General features: G+C 41.5%; 1 protein-coding gene across 3 annotated transcripts in view; it reads right to left on the bottom strand.

The window, feature by feature from the left end:
• The window catches only part of LOC108624071 (inactive dipeptidyl peptidase 10), a 95,324-nt gene extending 77,876 nt beyond the window's left edge, over positions 1–17,448 (bottom strand). For all 3 annotated transcript variants that reach the window (XM_018023062.2, XM_018023068.2, XM_018023063.2), the window contains exon 1: positions 16,834–17,448. The gene's annotated coding sequence lies outside the window, so the exon portion shown is untranslated. The remainder of the gene's footprint in view (positions 1–16,833) is intronic.
• Positions 17,449–18,682: the final 1,234 nt, after the last annotated feature.

The following is an 18,682-nucleotide window of genomic DNA, read 5'->3' as shown; positions in this document are numbered from 1 at the left end:
GATGTACACACTTATTAATTGAGAATATTAAAAAACGATTTCTATTCTATTCAAAATTACACACTTGTATCTTCATCCTCTTTCAGTCTTTCAGAATTATAATTGATAATTTAAAGTTACTTGGCCTGGCCGATACGATAAATTCTATTTAATTGTGCATATCACTTTTACCAGCATTATTCCATTTTATGTAAACATAAAAACGAAGTGTAAACCATTTTTTAACAAATACATCAACAGATCTTTCATTAGCCTTTTTCTCTTTAACGTTAACGTCCATGACAAACCAGCGTTTGACCACGCGTCGACCTGTTCCACTCGAGGCTCTTACTTGGAAGCACTCAAGAGACGTACGAGAAAATGTGGCCAAGTGGTTCTGCCGGTTGTTGACCAAGCTTCGTCTTGACAAATGTTCATGTGTGCCGCGATTCGATTCTACTCGATTCGATAGAACTGAACGATTTCCTCGTAGATTGCCCAACAGTCCCTACCAAGAAATTGTTCCGAACGCCTCGTTACTCCCAGAATCCCACGCACGCTTGCTTTCATCCATCAACGATTCTCGAGTATCTACCCTTAAAATAATTGTCCTTTTCCAAACTCTTTATCCCGGATAAGCACCCTTGTCCCATTGTTTTATTTCTGATTCGTTCGTAGAATATAATTGATTTTGACGGTAATAAGATTTAAATTGTGGAGTTACTCGGTTGCCTCATAAATATGATTCAGAAATAACTCGTCTTTTTCACACTTTTATCTCGACAGTAATTTTTAGAGCGCCGTGTGATCTGCCGTCGACGCATAATTAAATTGACAGAAGTCAAACGGTACTTAAATTCGTCGGTGATTCACTTTGTCCGGAACGGCTGCCCCGCTCTTAATAATGGTCCATTAAAATTCGCAGTTGGACCGTGAATATTCCGTTTGTTATCACAGCTGATCGACGTTATTTTGCTGTCCCCCATGCGATTTGGTTCTGTCAAACGTTATTCGATCGCGATCAATTACCGCAAGCCGCAACAAACGTATTGTCTTGTCCGGTGCATCGAAAAAGGAATACTTCACGGTTCCCTTTATATTCTAATAGCCGTACACGATACCGCACTCGAAGCGAGGAACTGTTTTGCATAGGGAATATGAGACACAACTCGTGCAGAATAGAGTCGCTCCGAGGTATCTTTTTACCTAAAACGACTCGACGGAAGAGTGATTTAAAAGGAATTTAAACAGATTGCCCATAGAATAATTACCGATGCTCGAACCTTAATTTTCTTCGTTACTCGAAGTAACCGAACGCGATTTTAATTAAACTGATAGTCCTGATTGCGTCCCGGGCTTTGTTACTTCGCTCGGATGGTATTAAATCGAGCTTTCCTTATTCCCGGAATCTCCGATGTGTTTCCCAGTTCGATTAAACGTGACGAATTACGATAATTATTCATGAAGCCAGCAGAATTCTTCTACGCTGACTGATACTAATAAGAATTATCTGAATTATGAGAGACAAGAAAATCTATAATGCTTCAAATTGAAAATTATTTTTTCTTTAAAAAGGAACATAACATATTGCTTGAACTGGGACAGCGTGTTTGGCGACAGTAATGAGAACGTAATCGGCCGTAAGAACATCCGACTTGGTCATCGATTGTGATTGAAAATCAGCAAAACATGTCCAATATTGGACGCCGGCTATGACGCTCGCGGTTTTTCTGCCTCCGGTCGTGAAACACGATGTTTGTACGAGGAAAATTGTGTTTCACCCAAGGGGCTTCAATTGTTTAAACATTCGCGACACATGATTCTCGGCTTTTTTCACCACGAGCAAATAATAATAAACGCTCGATGTATCAAAAACACGAGGCCGGTCGCAGAGCTAAGAGCCGCATTAATATATATTTGCACACAAATATCAGGACTTTCACACGTTCGTGTGCTAGTATTTATGGTATCAGTTGAAAAATGTGTTTAGCTACAAATATGCATTTAGCTTTTGATATTCTAAATAATTTTGGTAACATTTATACAAACTTTAATTTTCTTATAAATACATAGAATCCATAGTCAACTTTAACTAGTGGAAAATGTTAAAGGAGGATAAGAATTATAATATGATTGATATTTGATAAAATCAGTTGAATAATTGATAGAAGGTTTTAAACAGTACTCGGGTAGACCTGAAAACCTGAAATAATTCGAGGATCGTTCCAATAGACGGTAGAGGGTAGACTAGAATTTATATGGGAAAGATGGGCTAGCCAACTGGTAGCCGTTCGTAAGCCGGGATACGATATAATCCTTCGACAAACGAGTTGGTGTATCCGACTATTTCATTGTCTGCCCTCCCTCTGCGCAAACAATTGTAGATTGTACGGACAAATAATAGAATAAACGTTTCTCTAACATTATAATTATGATATGTACATGGACGAATTTCATCATTTTAATCCTTGTCATATAAAAGTCTGAATTCGATTATGATCACTGAACTACTTCGTCAAAAATATGTTATCAATTAGTTTCTATATTATTTCTTTAATCATTTCCTGAGACTTAATGAGATCGTCTCAGAACTGAAGACGAATTAAAAATGTAACAGTTTAAGATTCATGAGGCTAGTGTAAAAACGTAATAAGTTTGAGATCCGGAATGGATTTGAATAAATCCGTTTCCTGATTGGATTACTTTATCAAGATTCCGGATACGATCGTTGCCTAATTAAACTAATCAGATATTCCTTAAGCGATTCACCTTCTCAAACTAGGTAACCCCTGTCTAACGTGATATCCGGTTAACCGTATATTAACAGCATCTGTCGAATATTATTAACCTGACCTCCTAATAATAATTCGCGAGCGACGTAGTGTAACAAGTGCAATAACTCGACGGTTGTAAACTCGTTTTACTCAGATTACAGCACGCGTTGCATACACAATTTTTTATAACAAGTACATTTCATAACAAATAATGTGGGAGAGGAACTTTTTCCTCGAACTTCGTGTTTTCTGGAAATAGAGACGAGAGTTTAAAAACAAATATGACAGGGAAGAAAGTTTCTTCGCGAGGGCGAATTCCGCGTCGCGTCGGCACCCGATCACGGACAATGAAATCGATGCAGTCATGAAACCGGAACTAAATCGAGCCGGAAGCCAAACGACGACGCCAGTTTGATAATCGAATTCCAATTTAATCTTTCGATCGACGAACGAGTCGCCACGCGTCGTCCAATAAACTCGCCTTCGAACGACAACTCGGCTAGCCGTTCTTCCCACCCTCCCCCCGGTCGATTTTGCCTCCCCACTATAGACAATTTTAATCGGGGACCGCCGATATATTCCGCCGGAGAACACCTCAAACAATGAAACGGCGGGTTATTAAAATTGCCAGTGCGTGCTCAGCTTTGCCCCGTTCAACCGATGTTTCTTAATCGACGCGCCGTTTAATACCAGCCAGAAATCGGCGATAGTTCTATTTGTCGTTCGAACGTGTAATCATCGCAATATCGCTTTATGACTGTGGTATAAAGTGAGATTTCATGGGTGAGATTCTAACAGGACTTTATCAATATCTTCTGTATTAATTGGAAAGTCCTCTTATCCTTGCAAACAAGCAGACGTCTAAGCTGTTAAACACAGTTAGAATCTAATCTTGTATTAATATCTTTATTACTATGCTTTTTGTTTCAAATGCCTGATAAAAAAATATGATACCTATCAATCATCATATTAATATATTTTAAGAAAATTTATTCATAATTTTGACACATGTATAATATAATACAAGTTCAGTACGATACAAATTTGAATTTATTAGACAGCTTATCTAAATGTATCATATTAAAATCGGCTTTTATTGAATTTCTCTCACGACTTGTCAAAATTCTGCCCGGAACTCGCTGGAAGCTAAGCGTCGGACGCGCATGATCGAAATTTCGCGCGACGCGACGCTTGGTCCACGGCGTCGTTGAACGGGTCCTGCTAATGCCAGGACATTTTCAGCCGCAATTCAGCCGTAGGTACGGTCGCGTAATGAATTAATGGCGTCCCGGTGTCGGTCCGACCAAGGCATGAACATTCCACCGAGACGTTTTTCAGGGACAACAGTAGCGAGAAGCGAACGAGGAATTTTCGGCCCGCGTTCTCCGACGGAAATTCGTTTGCTCGCGATTAAACACACAAATAGAATTCCGGGGCCTCGTAATGAGACGTCGCAAATTGTAGTCCATCGTCGCGGAAATAGACAGCCGAGTTTAAAATTAATCTGATCCTCGAGTTTAAAAGAGTTCGTGGATTTTGTGCATGTATAGATAAATCAGGAATTATATAGAATATCAGAAGCTGTTCGTAATTGATAAAAAAGGAACTTCGAATTATATTTTGTATATTAATATCACAAATATTTTATTTTACGTTAAAATCAACTATTTTGGCTGACAGGAATTCTAGTCTTCATAACAAAAATTACATTACTTCTTATTTGTGTATATAAAAAGGAATTTTATTCAAGATTTTGTTTCATCAAAAATTATAAAAATGTACCAAAATATGTCATGTAAATGCAACTGTTAAGGTGAAATAACGTTCCTAAAAACTCGCCCCTATTAATCGATCAAGTGAGTTCTTATAAGAGCTGTTCAAACAACGACTGGAATCCCCTTAACTCTTGCGGTGAAAGGAGCGTGCTGGTCAAAGAAATTCAATTCCATTCAGCTTCCGTTTCTTTCACGTTTAATTCGTTCCAATTAATTCAGTCCGACTCCACGGCGACGACAACGGGTTCTTCCGCGAACGTCCGCGAATCCTCATTGCAGAAAAATTGCAAACCGAGAAAGAAAGAAATAATAATAAGAAAAATAGGGGGGAGTAAAAAATTGTGGATAGGAAACCGGAAAATATTTCCCGGTGTGATTATAAGTTATGAGCAGCGGTCGCTCCTTATACTTCTTATTTACGAGATCGTGAAACTTCTTAAAGAGAATCGAATAACTGAAACTTACTTCTTATTCCTAGAATATGAAACTCGAGGACAACGTGATAGCTCTCTTTCGACGAATTCAACATCTATTTTCTTTTATTTGTCGTAGGAAAATTTGTACGTGATGCATTGAATATGACTTTCTTTTATGTAGCAGATCTCATTTTTATAGAAACACGCAATTATTAACAGAATTAAAAGAAATCATAATTCCATAATATTTTGTTATATAATATAGAAAAGACAAAGATTTGACGTGTACGTGGAGCATGAAAAAAAACTAGCGGAAAGTTTACTGGTTTTTTTTTATAGAGGTAATAGTGTTTGGTCGATGCAATTGTTAAGCTGGAAAAATCGGTGGGACCAGCACGGTTGGCAATAACCTACGACATCGCTGCTGTGTCAATTTGCAGTAAATCATCGCTAATTAAACAGCGTTGCAGTCTCTCCGAGTAATTAACAGACCCGATCCACGAACTTTTACAAAAATCCCAATTCTCCGTGCGACGGTTTATCTTCGTTTCTTTCAACATCGACGGTGACTAAGGAAATAGCACGTGCTGTTTTTTAATAATCGACCAACCGAGGCAAACAGCTGTGGCCGCAAATCGTATTTGTTTACCCGTCGTGACGACAAACTGTTATATGTTTTCGATTAATCGTGTTTCTACGATCAACGATACTAATCGCAACGGAACAATTATGTACCTACGTTTCGACGCCTCTATATTCATATAACTCTAACTCGGATAGTCACGATTCTAATTCGATTTTCTGATCGATACAAATCTAATCTAAAATAGTATACATATAGATGTATTGAATGATTTAAGAAAGGAATGGAACGGAATCGTTGGGGGTTGACGCATAAAGACCTTCGGACCACACCCAACGAAATTGAAGTCGTCAAAATTTTTGAAACGATTCCCATAGCCGCGAGAGGAGCGAAGCGACGGTTGCCGAGAGGCACGACGTTGGGCCACCCAGCGAATAATAAGACGGATAAGATTTTCGTCCCGGGAAAAATTGAATCGTTATCATGAACCGCAACCAGCTAAAGCTGACGCGTGCGGTTTTGTTGCTCGTGCCGGCTTATGACAGAACTATTGATCCCACTACTACAGTCCAACTCGAACTTTTCCTCTGCATCCCACTCAATCCTCCGTTCACGAACTCCTATCTCCCTGTTCGTATATAAGATACGATCTAAGAGATGTAACCTGTAATTAGTACTCGTGTATTGGGAATGTTTCTAAAGATATTTGTACCTATTTGATTATCTCTTTGTTTCTGTCCTTCTTTCTTAAACAAGAAAGGAAGTAATTTCAGTCGATCGTCGTATCTCACTTTCTGTAGAGATCCGTTTTATTAACTTGTATAAAGAATCACTTTATAGACGTACAATCCTTGATACACAAAATTTCATACGCATATGTGTCTCTGTATTAAGACTTTACGTTTCCAATATCTGCTTGGCGACTTCGTAATCAATTCTCTTTCAATGCATGTTTTAAAAATNCACGAGGCCGAAAAACACCATTGGATGGACCGAACATAGAGTTTTCCCGCCCTGGGTCGGTCATATCTATGAATATGCTACATATATTTACATATATATGTACACATGTATATACTTATACATACATATATGTACCTAAGTATATACATGTGTATACATATGTATAATATGTCACACACATAAGTGGAGAACTGCACAAACTACATTTTCAGTCCGCCGTAGTTTTTTTAGTTTTTTCTTGTTTTTTTTTAGTCTTTTTCCACGGTTATTACATGTGCGTGCACAGCGCTGGCTTAGTCTGATCGGCAGCAGGAATTCCGAAGCACAATAGTACTTTGTGCACTGAGGGTCGAAAATGAGTCTTTTCGAGCGAGGTTGATGTTTGAGCAGGATTGCTGTGGAGCGCGTCACAGGCGCCCGAGACGAACACGAATCGTTGCTAAGTGCGTTCAGAATAAGAGATTTTGACGGAACGAAGTTCGAATCCCCGCGGTGGCAGAAACAAAGTGGGTCGGGAATCGTTTTGAGTTGCTCGCCACTAGTCCACTTCTCACGTGGTCTCACGTGGTCTGATATTAATAAAATATGAAGGTATGAAGACATGTCAAAAATAAGAATATATTTTGCGGCAGAGTAAGGGTTCTCTATTTACCTACTTTTGTATCCAACTGTGTGACTTAATCGAGTAGAAAATGTTTAAGCGCGTTAGGCTTGGAATGAGAACGTGTTCTGACACGGGCAAAGTTTAGATTGACACTCGATCTCCGATGTCGATCTTCACTGTCAGTCAAATGAGAAAATGGGTGCGTAGATGCACGGTGGATGTATGGTTTTAATTAATGGAATTTAATTTCGCCGTTGAGCCGGTTCTCTCAGAGGAGATCCTGCTCGCATATGAGTTCCACCGTGATTTGGAGCATATAATAGAAGCTAAATTAGCTTCCCTCGCAAGGAGTCCCTATCGCGATCTCGATTCCCAGAATTAAGTTCTTCTCAGAATTTTCCTTCAAAAGAATTCCATCGCGAAAGAAATTCTCTTTTCGTCGAAGTGGAACAATGTTGGCGAGTCCCTTAAATAAAAAAGAAGTATTTCGTTGAATAGAAATAAGAAGACCCTTTTAGAACGTGTATAGATAAAATTATACAGAATAAGCTAAAACGATAACTGTAGACGAAATTAAATTACAAAAGAACATGTAGTAAACTATTAAAAAAGTTTCTCAATCTGATGTTAATCGAATACGATTCCAGTTTGCCCGACTCACAATAAGAATTCCAACAAGGACCAGAGACTGAGCCAGGCGATGAAATGAACTGGAAAATGGTTAATGTTTACACAACTGGTCGCGATAAAATGCATTCAATAAAATCTGTTGTCAATCAGCGACGATATTCGCGATAGCGGACTCGTGTTTACACGAAAACGGGAATGTTAACAGGAACGAGAATCGCTTGCAAATTCTGCAAATCGTTTTATTCTCGATTTTACATTTATACAACGAACTAGATTTTTTCCTAAATAAATAGCATAGAGCGAGATCGTGGTTGTTATCTGAGGAGAAAATGAAGATGCAGTTGTATCCAGTTTCGCGACAAGGAAGAAAACAAAATCCTTTCGAATTTCTGGAATCACTTTGTCCGAATGGTTACCCATTGGGTGAAACGATCGCTTTGTGTGCCGCGAACGGCGTGAAATTAACGAAATTAACGCACGATAGGAAACTCCGTAATGCCGGTATTAACGCGCACCGAATTCGCTGTAATCCGGCATGTACCGGGAAATTGAAAAAGGGATGGAAATTCATTGACAGTTTTTATCCCCCGCATTACGTCGATAACGAGATTATAATGAAAAAACAAAGGGAATCAAATCTAGTTCGTATAGGGGTAATGCGGGTAATTTAAAAGGCGAGCGCAAAAAGAATGCAGACAATTTGCAAAATAACCGTGGACTCTATCTTGTTACGGCTGGTCCGAGCAATGAATTTCATCTCTTTTTTCCCGTCGGACGATCCTCCCTTCATTTTTTCCCTGTTTTTCCTCGTGTACATAAACCGGGGTACGTTTTACGAAGGAAATTCGCGTCGATTCCAGTTGACACGTTCCCGTTCAACCCTTAGAAACAATGCCGCTGATAATAAGATAACACGAGCGTGCCTCTGCAGGCGAGATTCCAGAGGAGAGCGTTCAAACGAAAGAAGGTTAGCAGGGGTGCAAAGGGCCAGCTGTTCGCTATCTCCCCAACCCCTCTTTCTATCTCGCCTACCCTTGGAAATTCCCCTTACGCGGCGATAACAAACTTCGCCGGCCTCGCTTTTCCGGCCCGGCGATGAGATTTCGCCCATTGTACCCGAGCCGGTTCTGCTTTCCCAGAATCTCATTATTTCATCGTCGTTGGTCGACTTCGAACGCACACACACGCACAAGCGTTTATGCGACCGAACACGCGAGCCGATGCGGTGCGTTTAGGCGTGCGATTCGCGGCTTCACGCGTGCCGTTGGTCAGTCCGACAGGTTTCGCGGTTTCGGCTGTCTAAACGACATCGTTGAGGTCGCCAGAAATTAATCGTTATGCGTAATGCATTAGTTCGTTTAAAAATATATTTCTATTAGTATTACGCCAATCTGGATTTATTAGTTATTAACAATCCATTACTGGATCGTGAATTTTTATACAAAACATTTATAGTATTAATTTGAAAAAATCTGTTGTGTGCATTCAGAATTTGATGTCGTGTATAGTTTTACATATTAGGTGTCTATCGCGCTTGGATGAAATCGTATATTTCACTGGATACACCGAAAACGTTTCACAGTGGGAATAAAATTTCTCTCCGTGAAACAACGTTCAGGAGGCATACGGTAAAAACAACGGCGGAGCCAGTTCTCGCGCTAATACAAAAGCGATTCCCGATCATTATCGACAATTTTTCCGATGGTATCGCTAGCCGTTATAGCTCGCACGATCGCCGTTCCCAGGCTGGCTTTAACAATTTGCGGCAGGGAAAATGCGAAATCGAAAATTCGTCGAGATCGGACGTGATTAACGACGCCCGTTCTCCGATCTTGCTCGCTGATCTCTTAATTCAGCGTTGAGAACCGGACCCTCCCATTTTCGATTCTAGGCCAAACGCGATTCAGAATGAAATTATGAAACGAAAAGATGGATCTGTTATTTTTGCTGCAGCTTAATAAAATCTTGCTCAGTCTTATTCGAGAGTAAGAGTAATAAATTACGCAATAAAGAGATTAATTTGTTCAGCGATTAAACCAGAAGAATTTTTCTTCCCCCTATGAAACTTACCACTTGAGAGATTATACCATTCTCGACGGTAGGTTTAAAACGTGGCAAGTTTTCCCTTTTAAAAAGTTTTTAACTTTTAGGGAAGACCTTTTTAAACCCTCTGTCCCTGCTCATTATATTAATCAAGAGAAACGGAGGACGAACGATCGAAATTATTAACGAGTATTTAGAAAATCTCCGGGAAAACAGCGCATTATTTTCTCGCGAGTAAAACGAATAGGTGAAATTTTTCATCAAGTGAATAATAAAATAATCACGACTAGCGGTTTCTGACGTTTAAAATTCCAAAAGCTAGACTAAACGACCTTCTCTTGTCTCTTCTAAATTATTATTTCTGCAGCTTAAATAGCCCCTCTTTGTCTTTTATGCTGGAATTCATTACTTGCTCGAACTTCATCCCTCGAAGTTGCTCAGTTTTACAGAATCGTCTTCCCGTCGGAACTTCCTGATCCTCTTTAATATTTTTGAACTACGTTAGCCTTGATGAGCGCTTTTAAAGCGTAACACGGTGTAACGTGTTTATATGGAAAATCTCGTAACAGGATGCTTCGTTACGACGCTTTAAAAATCACCCAACCTGTAGCTCCGATAACAAAGTTGTCGCCTTAATTTCATTCATCGCATCGTTTGAGCTGAACGAGCGGCTTATTCGATTATCTATAGCGTGCATTATCGACTACGATGTGATTCCTTCTGCGTATGATGGGATTAAGAACGTGCCAGGATCGAGACGCGATCAAGTACTTATTAAAATTTCTCATAGACAGGCGACTAAGCTCCAATATTAACCCTTAAGTGCTATCACTCTAGTGGGACGAAATCTCACTCTAGGTAGCATTTAAGGATTAAATACGATATTGCTGGTGATAGTATAAATGAGTACCCTTAAAGTGAATATTGTAAGTGATTAAATATTGCAGTAAGATTAAAACAAAATTCTAATGGAGTACACTTTCACATGGTATTTAATGATTAAGGTACTCCGATATTTCTTGTTGCCTCCTATTAAATCAAGGAGTTACATTTGCAATACAGTTCCGACGCACGTGCATGTTAACGAATTGCGGTTGGTAGCCAAGCGGAAATAATCCGCGGTTCGATTTATCGTTCGCACGGTCTATTTCCGTGTCCTAATTCGCGAAAGTTTGCTCGTTTACCGAAACGAACTTATGCTCGTCGATAATTTCAGCCGACGTGTCGTTCCCGGAACCGCATGACAAGCGTCATGTACTTCTTCTCGTGATCGTCTCGTAATCCGGCGGCGCACCGCCCCAAACTTCGTTACGTACCGACAAATTAGACGGCTTATTGGTCCCATTGATGTAATTCGTCCCCGTACTTACTTACGTACAACGTGTCCGGTAAGGTGTTCAACAAACTTCATTCGGTAAATCATTTTGAGTAAAAAAATGTTTACAGATGTATTTTATATTCTTCGCTAATTATATCGAAAATAATTTTAGAGAAATATTTCTGACGTAGGTATTTCATATTGCACTTGTGATTTTTTATTGAAGAAAATTGAAAATTTGCATGAAACGCTTTTTTCGAATGAACTACCATAAATCTAGTTCAGGAATAATTTTATCTAGGCTCGTTGTAAAGACTGATAAATTTTTTATTGACATAATAAGCTCAGGATGACTTGACGGATACATAAGCGTAGTTCATGAATACTTGACTGGACAGTCTGTAGATAGCGCGTACTATTTCCGATTCGAGACAATCCGAGGTAACGCGAATTTCTTGATATTCATGAAAGAGCACTACCAGGAAGTGGATCCTGTCCCGCGAGAAAATTTAATTAGAGTTCTACTTCAATTCTTGGCTTTAAATTCCATTAGCAGCTTGAGAACAATTTGTCTCGTTATTGTCTCGCGCGTTGATAAACTATACGCCGTTGCGTTCAGCTATGTCCTAATCCTATTTTTATTCTTGCTGCGTTGTGTACGGCGTGAAACTCGGTCTAAATACAAGCCTAAAAAACATTCTAACCAAATAAACAATGGTTCTTTTCTTCAAGGGTCTTATACGTCCAAAAATTTTAAATTCTATCTTGCCAGTACTGCTAAAAATGATATTTCAACATGAATATGTCTAAATATACACATGCAAAATTTTTAGGTGTCCGGATACATTTTAAATTCAGGGTAAAAGTTTAGGATTAGTTTATGGATAATTAACACTTGGTTCGTACGTCACGAGGGAGGATAGGAAGGCTCAGGCGTCACCATCATGATGTCCGATAATCGTGTTGCCCGTGCGGACCCGCGGCTAATTCAATTAGCTGGCCGTGAAGGATATCTCCACTGGAATTGATTCGTCTTCCGGTCGAAGGAGGACGATTTGGAGCTCGTTCAAGACAGCGCCAGAAACGCTAATACAGTTGTGCTACTATTTGTCAAAGTCGAGGACTCGAAAACTTCGCGACTCTCAAGAATTAGTGGCAGAAACTCGTCTGCTATTATTCTTACTGCGAGATATTTTTATCTACCAATCTGTTATTTTGAACGTGCCGTGTCTGCTTTTCCCATGTCATCGAATCATCGCTACGTCGAAAGGACGAAAGGCCGGATGGTGTAAACCCTTATTTTTAACCAATTTAGTGGGTAACATAGGTGTTCTAGCTTATTGCGTAGATACGGATTCCAACCCCCTAATCCGAGAATGAGCGTTCCGATGAAACGTCTCAGCTCTGATGACAATCGAAAGCTTCCCTGACAACGTTCGCAGGAGCTTGACGCTCGACCGGGTCAGCCAGCAAATTGCAATTTAACGCATCGGAAGGAGACGAACCCTCTCCGTCGTCCAATCAACGGCCAATGACGTTATACCGGCCTCAGGCCGTTCTTTGAAGTCGCTGGTTAATTTGCAATATTAAGTGGTTGCGTTGCGTGAACAATCGCACATGCTTCGCAAGCCGAACAACGAGTTATGATCGTTGTCGGGGTGATTGATAACGTGGCTAATAACGAGCGAATAACGCGCGGCGGATCGTGGACCAGTGGCGTCGACGTAAATTGAGACGTTGAAAACGTCATTATACGTGCTCCGCCAGCATTTCGGCCACGGGACCGTCCTTTCAGGCTGCGTTTGCAGATCGTTTAAGAACCAAATACACAGTTACTCTATGTGACACTAATTGCGAACGAACATTTTGTTGCGTTATTATTGTCACATCACATCGTCTATAATTTTTAATACAATTTAAATGGATACTGAATAAGTCAGAGGAAACGACATATGCAATAACTTGTTCAATGATTTATCAAAATATATTCAGTATGAATTCATTTTTCGATGGAGATCATTTATCTATCTTCGAAAGGTGAAANGCTCGACCGGGTCAGCCAGCAAATTGCAATTTAACGCATCGGAAGGAGACGAACCCTCTCCGTCGTCCAATCAACGGCCAATGACGTTATACCGGCCTCAGGCCGTTCTTTGAAGTCGCTGGTTAATTTGCAATATTAAGTGGTTGCGTTGCGTGAACAATCGCACATGCTTCGCAAGCCGAACAACGAGTTATGATCGTTGTCGGGGTGATTGATAACGTGGCTAATAACGAGCGAATAACGCGCGGCGGATCGTGGACCAGTGGCGTCGACGTAAATTGAGACGTTGAAAACGTCATTATACGTGCTCCGCCAGCATTTCGGCCACGGGACCGTCCTTTCAGGCTGCGTTTGCAGATCGTTTAAGAACCAAATACACAGTTACTCTATGTGACACTAATTGCGAACGAACATTTTGTTGCGTTATTATTGTCACATCACATCGTCTATAATTTTTAATACAATTTAAATGGATACTGAATAAGTCAGAGGAAACGACATATGCAATAACTTGTTCAATGATTTATCAAAATATATTCAGTATGAATTCATTTTTCGATGGAGATCATTTATCTATCTTCGAAAGGTGAAATGCATTTCTGCTTGCTTTTGTAAAAAGAATAATTTACAGATAATTTTAAATTATATTTCTTACTGACTAAGACTGTCATTCAATGATGAGAATGAAAAGATGTTCTGTTTCCACTGTATAAACGTATTTGTATACAGATTACTATAATCTGTATGAATACATAGACCAATTGATTAACATACACTACACACGCACACACTGGTCTGTTTAAACCACACCAACCAAACAACAGTGCATCAATACATAAATTCTATGCAAATAAACACCTGTACCTATAATATACCTTGATAATCGGTGTTGCAGGTAAACTAGATGTGAAGTACAGATACTCTGAACTCCTCTGCCCAGCAACTATTTCGTGGAGTCTCTCGGGACCAAAGTAATAAAAGCAAACAATATGCGTAACGTACTACTTCAGTAGTACCGTGACTTTCGTTTGAGAAATGAAACGTAAGAGAATGCACCCACGTACAAAGGTTTTGTTCGCCTTTTACGTTCATCTGCTAAACGAAAAGCGAGTCGTCGGAGCAACGTTGACCCGTGGGGATTCGAGTCGTTTCTCATTCGTCGGAACGGCAACGAGTTACGCGATATGATTCCCTTAAACCTGTTTCCGCGTCGATAAACCCGTTCGGCCTTTTGATTCGCGATCTGGTCGGAATCTGTTCCCTTTGTCGGGACGAGGCATCTGCAGGGACGATTATCTATTGAAGAGCGAGAAGTGTCACGGGCATTGCGGGGTCTTTGAATCCTTCCGTTTAATAGCGCGACGTAATACGAAATTTTGATCGAATGTGGGTCGCCGATGACGTTTCGATAAGGTTTCGTTTGCGTTCCGGGAGAATCAGTTTCGGATTATGCAGTTTAGCTTCCTATCTGATATCTATTCGAAATTCTAAATATCAAACAGCACGGGATTACGGGTAGTTCCAACGTCAATATTGGCGGCGACGCAATTTCAATGATAGTAGACCACGGTTCACGTTTAATACCATCGGAATTAATACATAAAAGCATTTTAACAAATCGCAACTCATGTTTATAAGGCTTTTTAATTGAATCACTAAAGTTTCTTATTTTATATAATAATTCTTATTGACTCATCTTGTGTGTATTAAAATACGTCATAAGACGCGTGAATGCATCCACGATATGCAATTATGATGCAGATACGATAGACGGATACGATACAAATGAATCCGCATTTTCAGAAATTTATAATAAGCCCCGAAATTTCTGTCGAACCAGTTAAGAAGCTGCGGCGGTCTAATAAATTCTGAAACATGCCGGAAGACGTTCGACGCTGGGGAGTCGCGCAATGGAACCCAGCGGAATTCTTCCGCAGCGCATCGGAATTCTCCGAATTCTTGACGAGCGTGCATGCGTCCGACAATAAGTCGCGCTCTCGAATTTGCATTAGCTGCTACGTGTGCAGAAGCGACCTGCGGAAATACGCAAATTTTGGCAGCTACCGAGAGCTCGTAAAGCTCCGAGCTTTTTGGTTCGTCGAGAGAAATAGCTAGAGACCGGGGTGGAGTCGTAAACTGGAAAATGTCGTACGATTCCGATGCAGATTCGCTAATACCTGACAAAATATGTGTGTGTGTATATATATATACATCGCACCCTACGACTGCACTGTCATCAAGCAGGATAAATGACCAAGTTTGAATTTTTGCTAGCATTTCGAGAATATAAAATATTATACGTATACTGTCAATAAATATGAACGGTCGATTTGTGGTGTTTCGATCATCCGATTCGTTGGAATTTCTGATTTATATTATAGAAATAGAGCATTCCTGTAAATCTGTGAAACGGAGTATTCTCGCCTATTCCAAAGGCAATCTAATCGCGTTAAGACGCCCGTTCCACTCACTGGAATTCGATACAATAGATCGTCTCCCTCTACATATTTCCGGCTCTTCGCGACAACAAAAATAGTATGTTTTCCTCCTATAAATACACCGTTCGAGTAGCAGAAACAAATACGATTGGGCTTTAAAAATAAATGAATTCCACGCTCTTACGCAAACCGATGCTTTTTCGCTACACGCTACATATGTTTCTTGAAGATATAATGCGGATTTACTTAGCTTCACCTTCACCGTACAACCACTTCCCGTCGTGTTCGCTGATGTACGGCGCCTATCTATTTATCATGCGAAATTTGCAACATCCGTGGATTCGTTAAAGGGAATTAGTCTAAGACTCGATCGAGCAAATTTCAAGGGTACTCCAGTTTCGCACTAATTTCTATGATTTGCGCGTGGCGATGTTATACGCGAAACGCGAGATGATTTTCTGGATGAACGTGCTTGAAAGGGAGGACGGAAACAAAAGGGTATTTGTTCGCGGCACGCATTCAAGAGAACTTCATTCAGGTCGTTATTCGCTGTTCGCTACTTTTTCGCGATTCACGATAAAAACGTGCGTCCCGTCGTTATTGTAACGTGGCCAGAGTGACCAACGTCCGCCGGAAGTCTCCTCGCGAATTGAACGGGTATCGATATTGCTAGAATCGGACGTCGACCCTTACTTTAAACGAAGAACGATCCTCGTATAGAAGATTCTTCTGTCGTTCTTATTCTCAAAGTTCTCCACTTTGTAAAGCGTTTGTCGAATTATATTTGTTTTAGCTAAATATTGAACCACGAGACTCGTCGTTTCGATACAAAGTTGTTTCTCCAATATTTTTTATTGTTCAGGGTTTTTAAGCACGCACTCGTACTTGAACGACCAGTAATGGTTTGTGACATATTGTATAAGGACCGTTATGTGAATACAACATTCTCTCAATGCTTATATATCCTCGTGTAAACAACGTTCACCGAAACACAGAAATGTGGACACGCACATAGAATTTGATTTTTTATACGCTTTTTAATGGAATGCAAAAGACATTTCAATTAACAGCAGCTATATAATGAATCAAGTGCAAAAACACTCGAAGTGCGTCGTCGATCCTTACAGGACACCCCTTGTGTACTCCGTACCTTCGCATGCAGATTCACCCTCCGGTCTACCCCCACTTTGCGTGGAGCGTGATCGCGAGCCTTAACCCAGAAACCCGATCGCGAGGATACGCGATTAGGGAAAAGGGATCGCTTACCTCAAAAGAGGCGACGAGAACGCAGTACCGTGAAAGGACAGGGATGCCGGACCGTCCTGGCTACCTCGAGGGAAGCTCGCCCGGGCGGCATGGCTCCCACCTCTTCGCCCTGTGATCCTCCCGGTTGCTGCCCGGCAGGGTGTCCTTCTTCCTTGTTTCTAGTCTTGGTCCACACTTGGACGAGACGAAGTGCAGCCGAAAACCGAACCACCAAAGAACGGAACGTACGGTAGAACGAGATGTCTCTGTACTAATCGCGAAACGAGAGAGGTCCTTCGCGGTCAGGACCTCGGAGACGACTGACGAATGTGTCACGACCGTTTTGTCACGTCACGACGATATTTCATTCCCCTTGTCACGTCGCACTATACTACGACGTACGCTTCGTCGATAAATAGAGGACAGGCGAGAGGAAACGCGAAAGGCGGCGATACGCGATATTTGGGAAAAGGACGAGAATCGTCGGAGACGGGACAACGCGGAACACCAGGTCCAGGGGGTTAAGGGTGGTAAAAAGAGGCGATCTCTGTAAGGGGGTCGCGGTGTCGACCGTCGGACAGGATATCAGCGAAAAGAGAACACAGAAAGCTAGGCACAGGACACGATGGCCCGGCCACTGCGCCGGCACTGAGGCTACGCCGCAGCCTCGCTCTCCTGCTACTCCCTCCTCGGCTCTCACCCGCTCGCTCTCTCTCGCTCTCTCGTACCCCCTAACGTACGACCCTCTCGCTTCTCGCCTCTTCTTCTCTCTCTCGCCTCCACGAATTTCTCGCTCCGACCACCCCCTACGCGTTCTACTCCCTTCCGTCGCCGCACTCCGTCTGCGCCCCGCCGTTCTCTCTTTTCGGATCTCTGCCACCCCTGACACGCGCTCGTCCTTCCCTTCTTTCTCGCTCCGTTTCCCGACGCGAGTTCTCGTCCTTCTCCCGCTTTACGCTTTCCCATTCACCTCTCGCTTTCTCGATCCTTCTTTCTTGATCGGAATAGTCGTCCGTGTTTTCGAGCCAGTTGCCCCACCATCGACCCTTTCTTCCGCTTCTTCTTGCTGGCCTCCGTGATCATGTCGAAGGATAGAATCCATCGCTACCCTCGGGGATGTTTGTTTGCATCGTACCGTTCTTATTCTCCAACGATCATCCTGCGGTAGTCCGCCTTCCTTCCCCTTGAACATCAACTTCTGACTTCTCTTTCTATTTTTCATGCCCTGCGGCTTCATTCAGCTTCTGCCCTCGTTCCTCTGGTCCGCAATCCGAATTTCAGCTTATTTTCTTGATTTCCCTACTCGACGATATATGTAACCATCCTTTCTCTCTTCACAGATTCTTTCACCCCTTCGAGTATCTCTGACGTATTTCATTCTTGATACGACTGTGTTCACCTAGTTTTCCTTTATACGCTATTTCCTTCCTATTTTCATTCAACGCCCTCTTCTCCATCGAGGATGCCGTTCTTCCAGAGAAACACGATTCCAGCTTCTTTCTGGGTTTTCACCCTTTGCCACGCTCCTCCTCTCGCCTTCCTCGCCCTTCTTTAATTTCTTCCCCTTTCTGTAACACTTCCCTCACTCTTCGGTTGATCCCGTATTTTCGTTTACATCTTCTCTGTCTCGTTCAACGTGTTCCTGGAATCGCTTGTTGTATGCCGTTTTTTAACCATCGTCCCATCCATCACTTCTCTACTAGCTAGCTGCGTACTACAGCTTCTCGTTCATTTTATTCACCTCCTTTTTTACTCTTCTTGCCTTGACACTAGAGTTTCGCGCGTAATACATCTGTCATCCGTTTTCCTGGTCGCTTCCCTGTTTCATCCCTCTGGTCATTTCACTCGCGTGTAACTTTTGTTTCAATCT

The sequence above is a fragment of the Ceratina calcarata genome, unplaced genomic scaffold (genome assembly GCF_001652005.2).
Source record: "Ceratina calcarata isolate Rehan_Ccalc_2016 unplaced genomic scaffold, ASM165200v1 scaffold297.2, whole genome shotgun sequence".
Classification (NCBI taxonomy): Eukaryota; Metazoa; Arthropoda; class Insecta; order Hymenoptera; family Apidae; genus Ceratina; species Ceratina calcarata.
This window is presented reverse-complemented; position numbering and strand designations above follow the sequence as displayed.